Here is a 16,310-nt window from a genome sequence, read left to right as displayed (position 1 = left end):
CCCGCCGGAGCGCTGCGCCCCGGGGGAAAGGGGACGCGGGCGGGGGCCGCGGCGGAGGACCAGCCGGCCGCGGCGCTGGACACCTTACTTCCTGCTTCCCCGCCCGCGGCCAGACCCAGCTCTGCGGAGGGATATCTCTCCCCTCCTCGGTCCCTCTCCCTCCCTTCCCCCGCCCTTCCCCCTTTTTGCTCCTGCTCCCCCCCCACCCCGCCTTTCTCCTTTTGCAAGAAAATAATTTGACAGTCGATTTGCTGACAGGGGAGGAATTTGCATCCTGGATTTAAAAAAAAAAAAAAAAAGGCCGAGAGGAGCTTGGGAACGGTTGCTAGGGGTGGGTAATGGGTGAAAAAAGGGGGGTACCGGGGAGCGGATAAGGAGGGTTAAGGGAGGGGGCGAGGATGGGGAGCAATGCAAAGGTAAGGCCAGGTTACCGCGGCTCGGCCCCGAGTGGGCTGCGGCCGGGGGAGGGGCGAGAGATACATATGTATTTCTGTCTCCCCAGCACACCCCCTTCCCTCTAAGCGATGGCTGAGAGGCGGTGCATGCAGATGGGGAGTAAGTTTCCTGAAGGGGAGGGTGGATGCACGCGCGCAGCCCGGCGCTGCAAATTTCCACCGGGGAGGGAGAACGGCTGGATGCGGAGAGTTTGGAGTTGCTTGCGGCGGAGGGCAGGAAGGGGAACAGGGCTGGGAAAGGGGGCTGGCGGGCGCTATATCTGGGAGTAAGTTTCCAGCATCAGGAGAGCCTGCACGCTTGCTCACTAGTAAGTTTCTGGCCGGGGAGGGCGCATGGGGAGGAGGAGAGGGAGGGGTGCATGTATATAGAAGGGGGGAGGGGGGAGCAGATTTCCTGCGGGGAGGCTGAATGCATATGGAGAGTAGATTTCCTGAAGGGAGGGTGGAGGCGTAGACGGACCGAGTAAGTTTCTTGCTGGGGTGGTGGAGGAGGTGGTGGGTTGGTGCTTTGGAAACCCAAAGCTTCCTACCCCGGGTGGGGGAGCACACTCTTGCGGCGGGGCGAGGGGCCAGGTTCCCTGCTGGGGAGAGGGGCTTGCATCTGGGGAGTATGTTTCCTGGCGGAGCGATATTTGTTTACAGGCTGAGGGCAGTACTGTAAGTGAGTAGCGCTGAGAGAAGGCGGCTGACATAAATTAATATTGAAATTACTCCATCAGCTCTGCTCGCCCCCCATCTCACCCCCCAAGCGGAGACTGGTCTTCTCGTCGGATTGCCCATGCACTTGTTGCAGAAACAGCCAAGGTAGGCAAGAAGCTTATTAAGTTTCATTTTTTAAAAATTAGTTTGGGGATGCTCCTCGAGAAGACGGGGGTGGGGCGGAGTGGGGAGGGAAGAGTGGGGAGACAGAGAAGGAGAAGTCTCCCCCCCTTTACTTTCACTATGCAAGCAGGGCCTTCTCCCTTCTTCCCTTCTTCCCTCTCCCCTCTCTGGGCTGCACAGCATCCCAGCAAAGGGGGAGGGATGAGATGGGCGCTATAACTGGCAACCCTGGCTTAAAGGTAGTGATGGTGGGCTTGCATTTGAGATTGTGATGTTATAAAGGCTTCATTCTCCAGCTCAGAAACCGCAGGACTCTGCCTTTTGGGGTTTTTGACATGATGCATATGTGTATGTATACGCGCCTGCGGGCTCTGTGGGGGCTGGGTACTCCCCAGAAGTTAGTGTGGCCACCCAGATGGGAGCAGTCTGTAAGGGGGTAAACCTGTTCCTTCATTCCCCAACTTCAGTTTGGGAGACTGGGAAGTTACTGCCGGTGGTCTTAAGAAACAGATACTAAAAACCAAACCAAACCACTCATTCACTGGCGGAGGCCGAGAGCACCTGGCAGGCAGCCTCTGGCCAGCACTGGACTGGAGCATGTGCGCCTGCCATCCTTAGCTTACAAGAAAACGCTTTCTGGTTCCTCCGTGTGCCTTCCACTGGCCTGTTAGAGCCAGCTTTGTGGAAACTCTTCCCCAGACTGGAGGCAGCTTTGGCAACTGCGCGTGCTGAAGGGGGTGTCTTCAAGTCAGCGTGGCCTGGGCTGTCTTGTGAAGTGCGTGGAAGTCGTGCTTAGGAATGACTGCCCGGGAGTGGCTAAAGAGTTCATTAAAAAATGTCTCCCGACAACCGATCCAGGTGCACTTTTCAGCAGGTCACGGAGGAGAGCTTTAAGAAGGGGAGTTTTAAGTTGTCCCAGTTAGCACCCACCTTCTGCATCACTGACCCTTTTAAGAAAGGAGTTTGGCTATAGGAAGTGTGGTGTTGATGCTCACTGACTGGAGAGGATAACAGCAGGAGTCCTCAGCGCTTAACTAGTTAACCAGCAGCCTTTGCCTCTCCTTCCCTCTGTTTTCTTGGTCCTCAGCCTACTGGTGTCTGCAGAAGAGTTGTAGGTCTTGGCTGTCAGCTACCTTGATGATGCTGGGAGTTTTAACTTTGCTAGGATAATTTTAGCATCTGAGGTCCAACCCAGAGACGTTTAGTAGGGTTAGGGAGTAGCCACTAGGCAGTGGGGTTAACTAAGGTTGGTTAAGCTTTCTGCAATTCTGTAGACAGGCTCTGTTCTAGCAGGGTCGAGAAAAATGGGTTTTAAAAAACTCGCTACACATTGCTGATGGAGAGTGCTTTTTTCCTTTCCTAACTGTCGTCAGATTTCCAGATTGAGGGTTGATACTTGGCAGTTTGAGAGTTGAGTTAGTTGGGAATTAAATATTTTTACTGCTTATCAAATGTTCCTAACTAGGCATTAGTTAAACAAATTAGCTATTATTTTTACCTGATGAAAATCTGAGTCTGGTTGTTGTATTTGCTGGGAGGGTAAACAAAATCTTTATGTATGTTCATTCCAGGGTGGAATTATTTACATGCCTAGCCTCAGAGCCAAGAGCAGTCATTCAGGTTTTTTTCCTTATATTTATGAGATTTATTTTATTGTCTTGCTTTGGCCATTAATCAAGTCACAGTAGGTTTTTTTTTTCTCTTCTACTGAGAATGTTCTTGTGGTAATAAAGGTTTGAAGGCCCATGAATCATAATTCATTCTTTTTAAAATATTGTGGTGATTGTCAGGATCTGATTTATAGGAATTGATACCCAGAGTGACACACCTCTCTGGGCTCCGCCCTTTTAGGCATGTCCGTTTTCGCCAAAGGATTGTTTAGAAGCCAGCTTGACATCCCAAAAAGAGCGTTTCCCTTCTGCTGTAGGAGAAGATTAATTTTGCAGGTTCCATAGTAAACATGGGTCTTTTCACAGCTTGGTAAGCAGGCTTCCACATAGCAGGCATGTGTTATTATCACATAGCATTTATGTGAGCTTGCTGTGAAAACAGTTGTTCTATGAACTGTGTGGAAAGTACTGTTTTGCCTCCTTTAACCGGCTTGGGCCTGTGGTTTTTGTTGAGTTAGGAACTTAAAGTGTAAAAGAGGAGACAGCCTATAGTGTTTTTTGCTGCTTATATAATAAAATGTGTGGCCACAAAAAATAAAGCTTGTTTATAATTTTCTTTTTCTCCTTCTTTAATGGGTGGGTTGGTCATAATAACCGAAAGCATTTTTTTTTTGTTTGTTTGTTTGTTTTTTGTTTTTTGGCAAATGTAAGGATTCTCCTTGAAGTTGATTAGCCAGGAAGTGTTAAAATTGTCTTGTGTTCAATAGTTGGCTCAAGTTTACAGTATTTGGAAAGTGACAAAGAACTCAAACGTGGTTCATGCTCAAGACTGGGGAAACATCACTGGAAGGAAAGATGGGGAAAGTACCAATTTGTAGCCATTTCTGGGCTTTGGATTTTTTATCTTAAAAGTGCGTGGTTTGATCCGTGAGTTCCCTTCCGGCTCTGAAATTCTGTGTCTTGTAAGCGAGGTCTCCAGAGGTCTTGACAGTCTCTTCCTGAGCCAACGGCCAATTGCTTCATGGACTTGGGTGAGCTGACTAACTTCTGTTTTTGTCTTTTCATGGAGAAAGTGGATTTGATCCTTGGTATTCCAGAAAGGATTCTTGAGTGGCCTAGTGATCTTGACCATCAAACACAAGGAAATAGTTGTGAATAAAGTATTTTTGACAATGCCAGTCAAAAAAAAAAAAAAAAAAAACCAATGCCAGTGTCTTGGACAAAAAAAAATCCCAATTCTATGCACTAACAGAGAGTAGAGCATGTATATATCCTTGGCACCAAAAATAATTTCTGTTCATCTTAGAAGTTTCTTCTCCAGCCAGCTGGTTAACTTGTCTAAGGTCAAGTCTAAGGTTAACTGAGTTCTTATTCCCAGGCAGCAGGAGGAGGTAGCTTTGGGGATAAGCGGGAGACCAGAAAGCCCAGTGTGCCTTTGCCTGCTTTCTGTGGGTAATTGGGATTTGGCTGAATATTTGTGATAAGGTTCATAATAATGATATAGTATCATTTTTTATCACCAGGATTCTCTGTATTTCACTGTGGGCATTTTTGGGAGAAGCTCTTGATGTTTTTATTGATTTTGGACATTGACATGGAAAGTAAGGATTTAGGGCTGGGCGCGGTGGCTCATGCCTGTAATCCCAGCACTTTGGGAGGCTGAGGCAGGCGGATCACCTGGCCAACATGGTGAAACCCTGTCTGTACAAAAATGCAAAAATTAGCCGGGCATGATGGTGGGTGTCTGTAATCCCAGCCACTTGGGAGACTGAGGCATGAGAAGCGCTTGAACATGGGAGGCAGAGGTTGCAGTGAGCCGAGATCACGCCATTGCACTCCAGCCTGGGTGACAGAGTGAGACTCTGTCTCAAAAAAACAAAAACAAAAACAACAAAAAAAGAAAAGTAAGGATCTAGGCAAGTGGCTCATACCCGGGTGGTATAAGTGGATGCTCGTGGTCCTACTCTAAAGGCAGTTGAATTCAGCTTATTTTATTTCTGACCTCATAAAACTGTGTGGCTGAGGGAGGAGGGAGGATTAAAATCATCTGGGATCTTGTGGATGAATGATACTTCTGAATTTGCATGTTGGAGGGAAACCAATAAAATAAAGGAGAACTAACATATAGTTGATTTCTTTTGTGGAGAGAGGAGGACAACAACAACTGGATTCTAGTTACTGGCATGCGTTGCCGCAAGGGTGCTGTGGGCATTTTTAAGGAATAGTATAGTCTCAGTAACATGAGTTTGACCCCAGGGCTCTCTTAATAAATCTTTTCTTCTGGGCTAAAGAAAACACACAACAAAAAGCCTCTGTGGTATTTTCTAAGAATTTTAAGTTCTCAGAGTAACTGCTTGTAGTAATTTGGTTTACTGAAGAAACAGATGATTCTTGGTTTTTCGTCATAGAAGACAATGAGTTGGCATGGGGTAGCATATGCTGAGCTGTTGGGGTATTGGTTTAGCAACATAAACATTTCTTTTTAAATGTTTGATAGAGCGGGAAGGGGACAAAGAACCCATGTGCCTAAATAACAGTGATAACTCTGGGCTCAAAGAACGAGAGTTTTATTCATTTGTTTGTTTGTTTGTTTGAGACAGCGTCTCACTCTCTCACTCAGGCTGGAGTGCAGTGGCTCAATCTCAGCTCACTGCAACCTCTGCCTCTTGGGTCCAAGTGAACCTCCTGCCTCAGCCTCCCAGGTAGCTGGGATTACAGGCGTGCACCACCATGCCCAGCTATTTTTTATTTCATTTTAGTAGAGACAGGGTTTCACCATGTTGGCCAGGCTGTCTTGAACTCCTAGCCTCAAGTGATCCACCCACCTTGGCCTCCCAAAGTGCTGGGATGACAGGCATGAGGCACCACATGTGGCCATGGAACAAGGTTTTTTTTAATGCCATAAGCAGCCCTGGTTTCTTTCATACATGCGGCAGCTTCTTATTGAGGACTTACTATTTACCAGGCACTGTGTTAAAGCTCCAGAAATATACTGATAATTAAAAGAGACATAATCATCTCCTTCTACCCATACCCCTACCCTTACCACCTCACTTACAGTCCAGAGGCAGCCATATAAAGAAATACAGCTTGCCAGTTGTGGTCAGTGCTCTGATGAAACCACAAGTCCAGTGACTTGGATGGATTTCATTAGAGTAGCCTAGAAAGGCCTCTCTGAGGTTTGGGGGTGGCGGGAGACAGCACATGAAGCAGAGGAGAGCCTGTGCAGAAGGACTTTGGTTTTGAGGAGAACTCAAAGAGGCACAGGTGGTCAAGGATGAAGGAGAGAGGGTGGCATGAGATGATTGTGCGGGACTCTCTGGGCTTTGAAAAGGTTTATATTTCATTTGAAGTGTAGTGGGAAGCCACTGAAAGTTTGGAGTGGGGTTGGGCACGGTGGCTCACACCTGTAATCCTAGCACTTTGGGAGGCCGAGGGGGGCAGATAGCCTGAGGTCAGGAGTTCCAAACCAGCCTGGCCAACATGGTGAAACCCTGTCTTTACTAAAAATACAAAAATTAGACTGTGTGGTGGTGGGTGCCTGTGATCCCAGCTACTTGGGAGGCTGAGGCAGGAGAATCACTTGAGCTCAGGAGGCGGAGGTTGCACTGAGTGGAGACCACGCCACTGCACTCCAGCCTGGGTGACAGAACAAGACTTCATCTCAAAAACAACAACAACAAAAAACCAAACAAACAAAAGAAAGTTTAGAGTGGGAAGCAACAGCCCCTAACTCTTGTTAAAGAAGATTGCATTGGTGGAGAAGAAAGCAGAGAAAGGCAGAGCACAGTAAAGAGGCAGGCTGAGGAGAAGGTGAAGGAGGTGCATGGAGAGGAGTGGGTGGGTGTGAGATACTCATTAGGAGTAGAATGGGCAGGCCTGCTGTGGGGTGGGGAGAAGTATCAAGAACTCCGAGGTTTCTGACTTGTGCTGTTGAGTAGATGGTGCTGCTATTCGCTGATACAAAGATTGGGAGAGGGAGGTGGGCAAGATATTTTTGTTGGGGCACCGCTAAGTTTGAGGTGCCTGATAGACTCAAAGTGGAGATGTTAAGTAGGATAATCTGATCTACCACCTAGCCTGAGATAAAAATATGGGAGCCATCAGCATGGAGAGAGCATTTAAATGCAGGAGAGTGGACAGAATGCACGAAGGAGCCCATAAAGAGAGAAGGACAGGTAGTGTGAAGGGGGTTTGTGCCGTGTGTGCATGTGCGTGTGCGTGTGTGTGTGTGTGTGTGTGTAGTGTTTCATGAGGCTGATAAGGCCAGAAAAGTCACCATTGGATTTGTTTCTTTTTTTTTTTTTTTTTTTTTGAGATAGAGTCTTACTCTATTGTCCAGGCTGGAGTGCAGTGGTGCAATCTCAGCTCACTGCAACCTCTGCCTCCCAGGTTCAAGCGATTCTCTCGCCTCAGCCTCCCGAGTAGCTGGGACTACAGGCATGCGTCCCACGCCTGGCTGGTTTTTGTATTTTTAGTAGAGATGGTGTTTCAACATGTTGGCCAAGCTGGTCTCAAACTCCTGACCTCAGGTGATCCACCCGCCTTGGCCTCCCCAAGTGCTGGATTACAGGCGTGAGCCACTGCGCCAGGCCCTGGATTTGGCAAAATGGAATCTGTCTGTGACTTGTGAAGAGCAGTTTCAATGGAGTGAAGGATTGGCTAGGACCACGATTGGAGAGGGTTGGGAGGGGATTGTGAGTGAGGAGCTGCGGACAGCATTTGTAGTCAACTCTTTGGCAAAATTTGATGAAAGGCGAGGAGCAGAGAAATGGAGTGCGAGCTGGAAGGATGTGCACAAGGGAAAGAGGTTTTTTGGAAGGGTTGGTAATTTGTGTGCTGATGGGAAAGATCAGTGGAGAGGGAGTGATCGATCAAGAGAAACGAGTTGGGTCAGTTGAGCAAAAAGCCCGTGAGAAGGTCTGAGGGGAAGATCTGGCCTTTGTAAGGGGGTGGGGGATACTTCAGGGACTTGCTTCATCATGACAGGGGAGAAAAACTGATAAGGGGGCAGATGCTAAGGAGTGAGCAGGCAGGGGACTGTGTGGATGGCCGAGATGTTCTGCCTCCCCAGGCTGAGGCTGCCCTGTTCCTGGGAAGGAGTTTGGGCTTAGGACTTGACACCAGCCAGAGACTCAAGGGTTAAGACTGCATCAGAAATGGTACTGCATTTTTCTGAACATTTGACTGCGTTACTGAGCAGCACAGAGGAAAGAGTGAATTCTTTAGCTTGGAGAAAAGAGTCTTCAGTTAAAATAATTAGGGCCTCACATTAAATTTATTTGAAAACTATGATTAGAAAAAAGACTTCTGTGATTTTCAGCCCTGTTCAGAGTTGGTGGGTACTGTCATAGGTTTTGAGCAAGAAGCTCAAAAGAAAAAAAAAAAAAAAAAGGCAAAGGCTGCCTCTTGTTTAGGTTGTCTTTCACAAAAAATGTCCCATGGACTGCCAGCCTCGGTGGCTCCCAGCTGTGGGGTCTGCAAGGGAGGTGGGTGAAAGAGGAGAGAGTCAGATCTGGATTGAGATCCAGCTCTACACCAAGGTTCTGAATGAGTCGACCTCTGAGCCTCTCTGTATCTGTAAAAAGAGGGCTGGTACCATCTTCACCTGTCCTCTTCAAGTTGTGGGGGGGAATCAGATCATGTATGGAAAGTGCGATGTCAACGGTAAGAGGCATAGAACACAGGCAGCAGCAAGGCGGCTTGATCTTCAGCCAGGTCTCCTTTTCAGATAGAAAATCTGACAGCTAGCGAAACATTTCCCTTGTCCACTCCCACTGTTGTTCCCTACATGTAACTGCCTTCTATTTGGGGTTTTCAAGTTCTCTGTGATCCCTTTAGCGAAACTGCTCTTCTTGTCGGAAGGCTGCCCTCAGAAATGCTGGCTGTGCAGTGCCAGTCTATATAGGTTCAAATTCTGATTCCATATTCAGAATCTGGGACCTGCTCACCCAAAGGGCCAAATAAACTTGGTTTGCTCTGCAAAGAATCATGTGAACTGGGTGCAGGGGAACCTTGAACCTACCCCCAAGAAACCCGACTGAGGTTCTGCAGTCTTGGCCGTCTTCATTTGCATTCAGTGTTTGTTTTGCAAATAAGGATTGTGCTATAAAGCTGAATCTACCTAAAAGCAGTCATTAGCCCTTAGTCTTACTGTGTATGCTGGAAAGTAAATTCTCATTTTAAAAAGATATCCAGTGCTTTTCACTAATCGGGCTTCTGGCCTCTGCCTAAGAAGGTGAAGCTTTATTTATTTATTTAAAAATTATCTTTATTATGAAAAATCTTTAAACATACACAAAAGCAGAAGGACTAGTATAATGAACTCCCTTGTACTCATCACCTAGATTTAGCAATTATTGAGATTTTGCTACACCTATGGATGATGGGGCTGCTTCCTGTATTTGTATAATAAATATGTGTTGTTGATTTTGAAAAGCAGTAGAACTGATACCAATTTAGTTTCATAGAGAGAAGGAAGAAATCAGCGAAAAATCAGAGAGAGAGGAAATGGAGGCCATCACTGAAATAACTCGCATTTTATAGTTCCAAAGCCTCTTCGACATGTCTTATTCGTGTCCTGCAACAACCAGAGAAGGTAGACATCCTCATTTTGCAGCTGAGGAAACTGAGGCTCGAGAAGTAAAATTGAAAAGTAAAAATAAATGATCAACTAAGAGTCACCTGTTCAGCCAGCATCCAAAGCCCTGATTTAATGCCACAATTTGAATGGTGTCCAAATTTTGTGCACTCTTGAAATAGATAATGCTATACAGCGTTAAGTAAAAGAATGTGGTACAGAATATATGTAAAAGATCGTGGAAACCAGAAAGATCATCTGGGTGTTTTGGGCTTACAACTCCAATGAGCTTAGTTGGAAATACTCAGATGATTTAAGCATGTTTTTGGCATGACATTTTTGAAAACTTAAATTGTCTGCCTCCATTATTCTGGAGCACAAAGCTTTAAGGCTGCCTTATAATGAAGGCCAAGACTTGACTTTAACACATGGGGCAGCTATTTGCCATCAGTCTCCTACTGTCAGCTCTGTCCCTTCTGTGGGGCCCCTCAGCAGAGGGACCTGGGTGGTCTAGTGGTCATTTCTAGATGGTGTGGCCTCTAGCCCCCGGGCTCTGACTTTGGAGATAACAGGGCCCTGGACAGCTTGCTCCCCCAGAAAGAATCCTTCCTGAGGGCCCCAGGGGTCTTTGTCATTACAGAGGCTGCTCCTAGGGCCTCTCTTGGTCTTTGGGAAACTGCCCCCAATCTAACTCCTTTGAAAGTTTTTTTTCTTAAAGAAAAAGAGAAAAAGCTGGAGTTGATGCCCAAGGAGTTTTAATAGGAGTGTCGTTTGAGTTCCCTCTGTTGTCATTACAATAGGAGATACCAAGCTCCCTTAAATTCAACTGAAGGACACAGTAATGAGGCTGATTCTGAAGTATTGGGGCTTGAGTTCGCTTTTCTTTGTTAATTGGGTGAATACATGCGAGTTGAGGGGTTTTCAGGGGGAGCCACAGTAGGTAAGGACATTTAGGGGCCTCTTTCCTTTTGAAGAGTCTGAGCTTCTTTAGAAGGCAGTATGGAATTCAAACCTCGCAAACGCTCATTCCTTAAGTCTTTCTTGATGGCTCTGTGTGCCTGGGCCTGGCCAGGGCAGTGGGTGGGCTAGAAGGGGCCATTCCTGGGCTCCTGCTGCCCTTGGTTTATAAGGCTGCTGCTGTCATGCTTACGGTGGGACGTGTCTTTCACCTCTCCGGACTGGGAGCTTGGGGAAGGCAGAACTGGGTCATCACTCATTTCTGTACCCCCCAGCCTCTAGCACAGAGCCTGATACTAGTTAGTGCTGTAAAAACGCTTACTTAAGAATCAGCTGGGTTTTGGTTTTGTGTGTGTGTGTGTGTTTTAAACCTCTGGTTTTCTCCCCATTGGTTCTTGATGGAAGGAGAAATCCAGGCTTCTCTGCTACCAGGCCCAGTCCTTGCAGCCACTGAAGAAGACCAGACCTGAGAAATATTTTCTTCCCCCTTGCCTTGCCTTGGCCTTGCAGCCTTTAGCTGGGGTGGTTTAACTGAGCTCTCGAATGCAAATGCTGTCCCATCCCCCATTCCTTTTAATAAGTGACATTTTGTTAAATCAGTTATTCAAGGCCTTATCTATATTTCTGTCTGTGCTGGCTTAGTCAAAATAGGAAAGAGACTGAATATTAGATTTCTTCACCCACCCCCTCCTCCTTCCCCTTTGAGCAACTCTACGTAAGATTTCTGATAGAGGCGGGGTGATGTGTCCTTGAAGAAGTAAATGCTGCGTGCAGAAAAAAATGTAGAGGGCTTTGACTTGTAGCAAATGCTGTTTTTCAGCAGCTGTGATTTTTCCATTTTTCTTTTTCTTTCTGTTTTGATTAGTGGAACTCATTGTGCTCCAGGGTTGGGATTGCGTTGGGGGAGGGTGCAGAGGGAACAGCATTTACTGGGAGAGCTCGAGTTGGGGAGGGGAAAGGAGAGAAGGGATTTATTGAAAATATATGTCTACTTCTGCTATGATAAAGCGGCAGGCATGTAAAAATGCAACCGGGAAATCATTATTGTGGTAATGTAGGCAGAGCTCGGCTTTCTCATTAACAGAGCTTAGCCCACGTGGAGGAGGGGGCAGCCAGGCTACTTTGAGAGTTGGGGTATTCAATAATAGCAGAAACTCAGGGGATTGTCTCCATCCCCCTTTCTCACCCCCTCCAGCTGCCTTCTCCTTTCTTTCTTCAATCAGTTCGTAACCTTTTAAAAGCTGCTTGTTGGATTTTGTGGTCTTCTTCCTCACCCCTGCCACCCCAAAATGCTGTAAGAACTGTTTAATTTTTAAAGTCAGAGGGAATTAAAATACGTTTTCTCTTGGGAATTCGAGGAGAATTTTGGCAACATATTGTGAGTCAGAGATTGGATGTCTTTTGCCTCCCAGAGCACACCAAAAAGAGCCTATTTAGGGGCTCAGGAATTTGCATAGGCCGTGGGGTATCAGAATTAGGGCTCCAGATCGCTTTAGTAGTAGTAACTGCTATATATAGAAAGTTTACTATGTGCCTGGCCTTGTGTGGATATTTTAGTCATTTCATTCTCCTACAATTGCAAGAAGCAGATGTGATACCCCCTTTACACTTGAGGAAACTGAGGCTCGGGGGGTTTCAGCAACTTGTTTAAGGACAGGTGCTGCGTGGCAGAGCTAGTATCCAAAGTCAGGACCCGCTCCAAAGACTGGCTCCTGATCCTTAGACTATGCTGCCTTTAGAAATTGCCTAGTCACTGTATGCTTGCTATGTACAGACCTCTAGACTCTAAGAACCTCAGCAAAATATCTAGAGCTGCCAATGAGGCCTGCCGTTGACAGCTACGGGTAGAGTGCTCAGGATGTTTAAGAGAATCTTTCCTGAGTTCCTGGAGTGAGCTGTTATTCTAAGGAAGGTCAAGGGTCTCATAGCCTTGTTAGAAGAGATGAGTGCCCTGCCCCCATCCCCTGCCAGGCCACGGTGGGTGGCTTTGCTGACAACTTGTTCATCAAGCATTTATTGAGTGCCTGCCGTATATCAGGATTGTCCCAATGGCTGGAAATGCCAGGACAAATAAGAGGAGCTCAGAGTCTAGCGAAGGACGGTCATGTGAACATGGAAATATGACACACAGTGATGCCTACCAGAAAAAGGCAGAATTTCTGAAGAAGTTCACAGGACATACTGTCTGGAGCAGCTAGGCTTATCCCTCTGTCTTTTTTGGGCTGCTATAACAAAAATATAATAGACTGAGTGGTTCAAACAATAAACTTTTATTTCTAACAGTTCAGAAGGCCAGGAGGTCTAAGAACAAGGCAGGGGCAGATTTGGTCTTAGATGGTCATCTTCTCACTGGGTCCTCACATGGCGGAATGGGCCAGGGCGCCCTCAGAGTCCCTTTGTTTGTTTGTTTTGGAGTCTTGTTTGTTTGTTTATTTATTTATTTCTTTATGAGATGGAGTATTGCTCTGTCGCCCAGGCTGGAGTGCAGTGGTGTGATCTCAGCTCACTGCAACCTCTGCCTCCCAGGCTCAAGTGATTCTCCTGCCTCAGCCTCCTGAGTAGCTGGGACTACAGGCTCCCGCGCCCCCCAATCCACGCCCAGCTAATTTTTGTATTTTTAGTAGAGACGGGGTTTTGTCATGTTGGCCAGGCTGGTTTCAAACTCCTGACCTCAGGTGATCCGCCCCACGTCTCTGCCTCCCAAAGTGCTGGGATTACAGGCGTGAAGCCACCACGCCCAGCCAACTTCCAGCTTCTTAAGTGTATACCATGTCTTATTTATTGTGTCCTCAGCACCCATCCTGGGGCCTGGCATGTACTGTCTCACAGACAGTTGCCAGATGGTGAGACTGGAGAAGTGAGCAGGGATTGGGCAGGGAGAACCTGATGTCATGTTAGGGAGTGTAGTCCTGACCCTGCAGGTAGTAGGGGAGTCACTGAAGGTTTTGGAGTTAGGAAGTATGTGTCGGGGAATGGGGTCCAGTCTGGAGGGGTTGAGTCTGCAGGCCAGGAGACCACTTAGGAAAGTGTTGGAAACACAGCGGCAAGTGGCAGTGATGTTGAAGGAGAAGCATTGCCATCCTTCTACGGCACGGCCTGCCATTTCTCTCTCCATCTTGCCTGCTCTTTTTCAGTTTCTAAGAGGCACTTTCACTTCTGTGTCTGTCCCCTTTTCTTCCTTGAGGCCCCTGGCCATGTACTCTGTGACACTCCCTTTCCACTCTCCACTCTTTTGGTGGGCTGCCCTCCTTCCCCTCTCCTCCCATCCTGTGCTTACCTGTGTGATTCCCTTCAGGGCAGGCCGTATGCTGTGTCCTCCCCGTATCTAAACCCTCTGGTCTAATCTGCACAGAAGCACAGAACACAGAGCCTGGGGTCTCAGCCTTCTGTCCTCCTCAACTCGTATCTGCTCCTTCTGTGAGGACACTTTTAGGGGCTTAAATTTAAAAGCTTGGAAAGAGTTTTAAAAAGGCAAGTAGCTGAGATGAATCTGGTCTTAACTAGGATGGCAGAATTTGGAAAAGCATACGGGGTTATTTTCTTTCTTTCTCTTTCTCTCTTTCTCTCTCTCTCTTTCTCTCTTTCTTTCTTTTCTTTGTGACAGAGTCTTGCTCTCTTGCCCAGGCTGGAGTGCAGTGGTATAATCTCGGCTCACTACAACTTCCACCTCCCAGATTCAAGCAATTCTCCTGCCTCAGCCTCCCAAGAAGCTGGTACTACAGGTGTATACCACCGCGCCTGGCTAATTTTTGTATTTTTAGTAGAGGCGGGGTTTTGCCATATTGCCCAGGCTGGTCTTGAACTCTTGACCTCAGGTGGTCCGCCTGCCTCGGCCTCCCAAAGTGCTGGGATTACAGGTGTGAGCCACTGCACCTGGCCAGGGGATTGTTTTCTTTAGGAAGGTGAGGCAATGTGCCCTGGCCATGGCGACCTCACCTTGTATATGTTGGGGGACAGGATACATTTTAAAAAGTAACAGCTGCAGCTGCTTACCTGCTCACAGTGACTCACTCTTGTAATCCCAGCACTTTGGGAGGCCGAGGTGAGCAGATCACTTGAGGTCAGGAGTTTGAGATCAGCCTGACCAACATGGTGAAACTCCATCTCTACTAAAAATACAAAAATTATCCAGGTGTGGTGGTGGGCACCTGTAATCCCCAGCTGCTCGGGAGGCTGGGGCAGGAGGATCGCTTGAATCTGGGAGGTGAAGGTTGCAGTGAGCCGAGATCATGCCATTGCACTTGAACCTGGGTGACAGAGTAAGACTCCGTCTCAAAAATAAATAAATAAATAAATAAATAAACAAGTTAAATAAATAACAGCTGCCTAGTGCAGATGCACACCATCATTTTAGGTCTGTTACCCCATTTAACCCTCAGAGCAACTGCATGAGGAAGGCATTCTTATCCTTATTATACAGGTGGGGAAATGGAGGCACAAAGAGATGCAGAAGCTCTTTCAAGGTTGTATGGCTAGTAAATTGCAGGGCAGGGATTCAGACTCAGGAACTCAGACCTGGGTGACTATAAAACCAGATTCTTTTCCCCCTTGCTTATCCTACCTCCCATTTCGCCTTACCAGACAGCATGGCCTGAGTTTCCTTCAAAAATATGACTGATAATATGGTGGAAGGAACACCACGCCAACCCTCTGGGGCTATTCGTGGATAGCAGTCTAACTCTTGGAGCCTCATTTTCCTTGTCCTCTCAGTACCTTTGTTTTACTGACTGAAAAGGTTTATTTTGAGAGTAAAATGAGATTTAAAAAAATGCAAAAGTGCTTTGAGAACTGTGAAGCCATATTCTTTACTCTTCTGCATAATCATTTTCTGAGGGGGTGAAACTCTGTGAGGGTGGGATCTCAATGCCGTCCCTGGGCTTTGGGCACGATGGGTGTGTGGTTCACACACGTTGTTAGCTTCCAGAAGTGTTTGGGGCTGAATGGGCTCTCAGGTCTGCCCCAAATTGTTCCACATGATTTGGGGGAACCGTTGGTGGCTGGGCTGCAAGTGGGAGAACCTCCAGCCAGAGCTGGAGTGCCCTTGTGTGTCCTTAGGAGGATCACTTCACCTTCCTGAACTCTGTTTCCTGAGGTGGTCACATCTACTTGGTTATTAGGAAGATTAACTAGCAGAATGTGTGTAAAAATCCACACCTGCTAAGCAAGATGGTGATGACATATTTGTGGAACGGAAGTCATGGGCTCTGTAGTCTCTGGATCAGGCTCATCAGCCTTCCCTGGTCAGAATGTTCTGCCTCACATTTACACCATAGTCTCCTGCTTCTAAGGCCTGGAGCAGACATAATTGAAAGCTTTGTTAGCGTTAAGACTTTTTCACTGAAATTGTATAAATGGTAAGTGAAAGTAGTTCATGTGTGTGTATGTGTATATATATGTATGTATATATATGTGTATATATATGTATGTGTGTGTGTGTATATATATAGTAGAGGGAGATTGCAAATAATTCATAGTGATTATAGAGAATTTGGAAAATACTGACACAGATAAGGAATAAAATAAAAATGGGCTTTAATTCCTCCCTGTTAACATTTTAATATATTTCCTTCCAGTATTTTTTCCAGGCAGTAAAGTCTAGTGATTAAGAATTTAAGCACTGGGCTGGGCGCAGTGGCTCACACCTGTAATCCCAGCACTTCGGGAGGCTGAGGCGGGCGAATCACGAGGTCAGGAGATCGAGACCATCCTGGGTAACAAGGTGAAACCCCGTCTCTACTAAAAATACAAGAAAAAATTAGCCAGACGTGGTGGCGGGCGCCTGTAGTCCCAGCTACATGGGAGGCTGAGGCAGGAGAGTGGCGTGAACCTGGGGGAGGACGGAGCTTGCAGTGAGCCGAGATCGCGCCACTGCACTCCAGCCTGGGC

At 47.0% G+C, this 16,310-nt stretch overlaps 1 protein-coding gene across 2 annotated transcripts in view; it reads left to right on the top strand.

Moving 5' to 3' along the window:
• Nucleotides 1-385: 385 nt before the first annotated feature.
• The window catches only part of TRERF1 (transcriptional regulating factor 1), a 246,761-nt gene continuing 230,836 nt past the window's right edge, over nucleotides 386-16,310 (top strand). For both annotated transcript variants that reach the window (XM_011986720.1, XM_011986719.1), the window contains exons 1-2: nucleotides 386-416; nucleotides 1,175-1,259. The gene's annotated coding sequence lies outside the window, so the exon portion shown is untranslated. The remainder of the gene's footprint in view (nucleotides 417-1,174; nucleotides 1,260-16,310) is intronic.

Source organism: Mandrillus leucophaeus, unplaced genomic scaffold (genome assembly GCF_000951045.1).
Source record: "Mandrillus leucophaeus isolate KB7577 unplaced genomic scaffold, Mleu.le_1.0 Scaffold3, whole genome shotgun sequence".
NCBI lineage: Eukaryota > Metazoa > Chordata > Mammalia > Primates > Cercopithecidae > Mandrillus > Mandrillus leucophaeus.
This window is presented reverse-complemented; position numbering and strand designations above follow the sequence as displayed.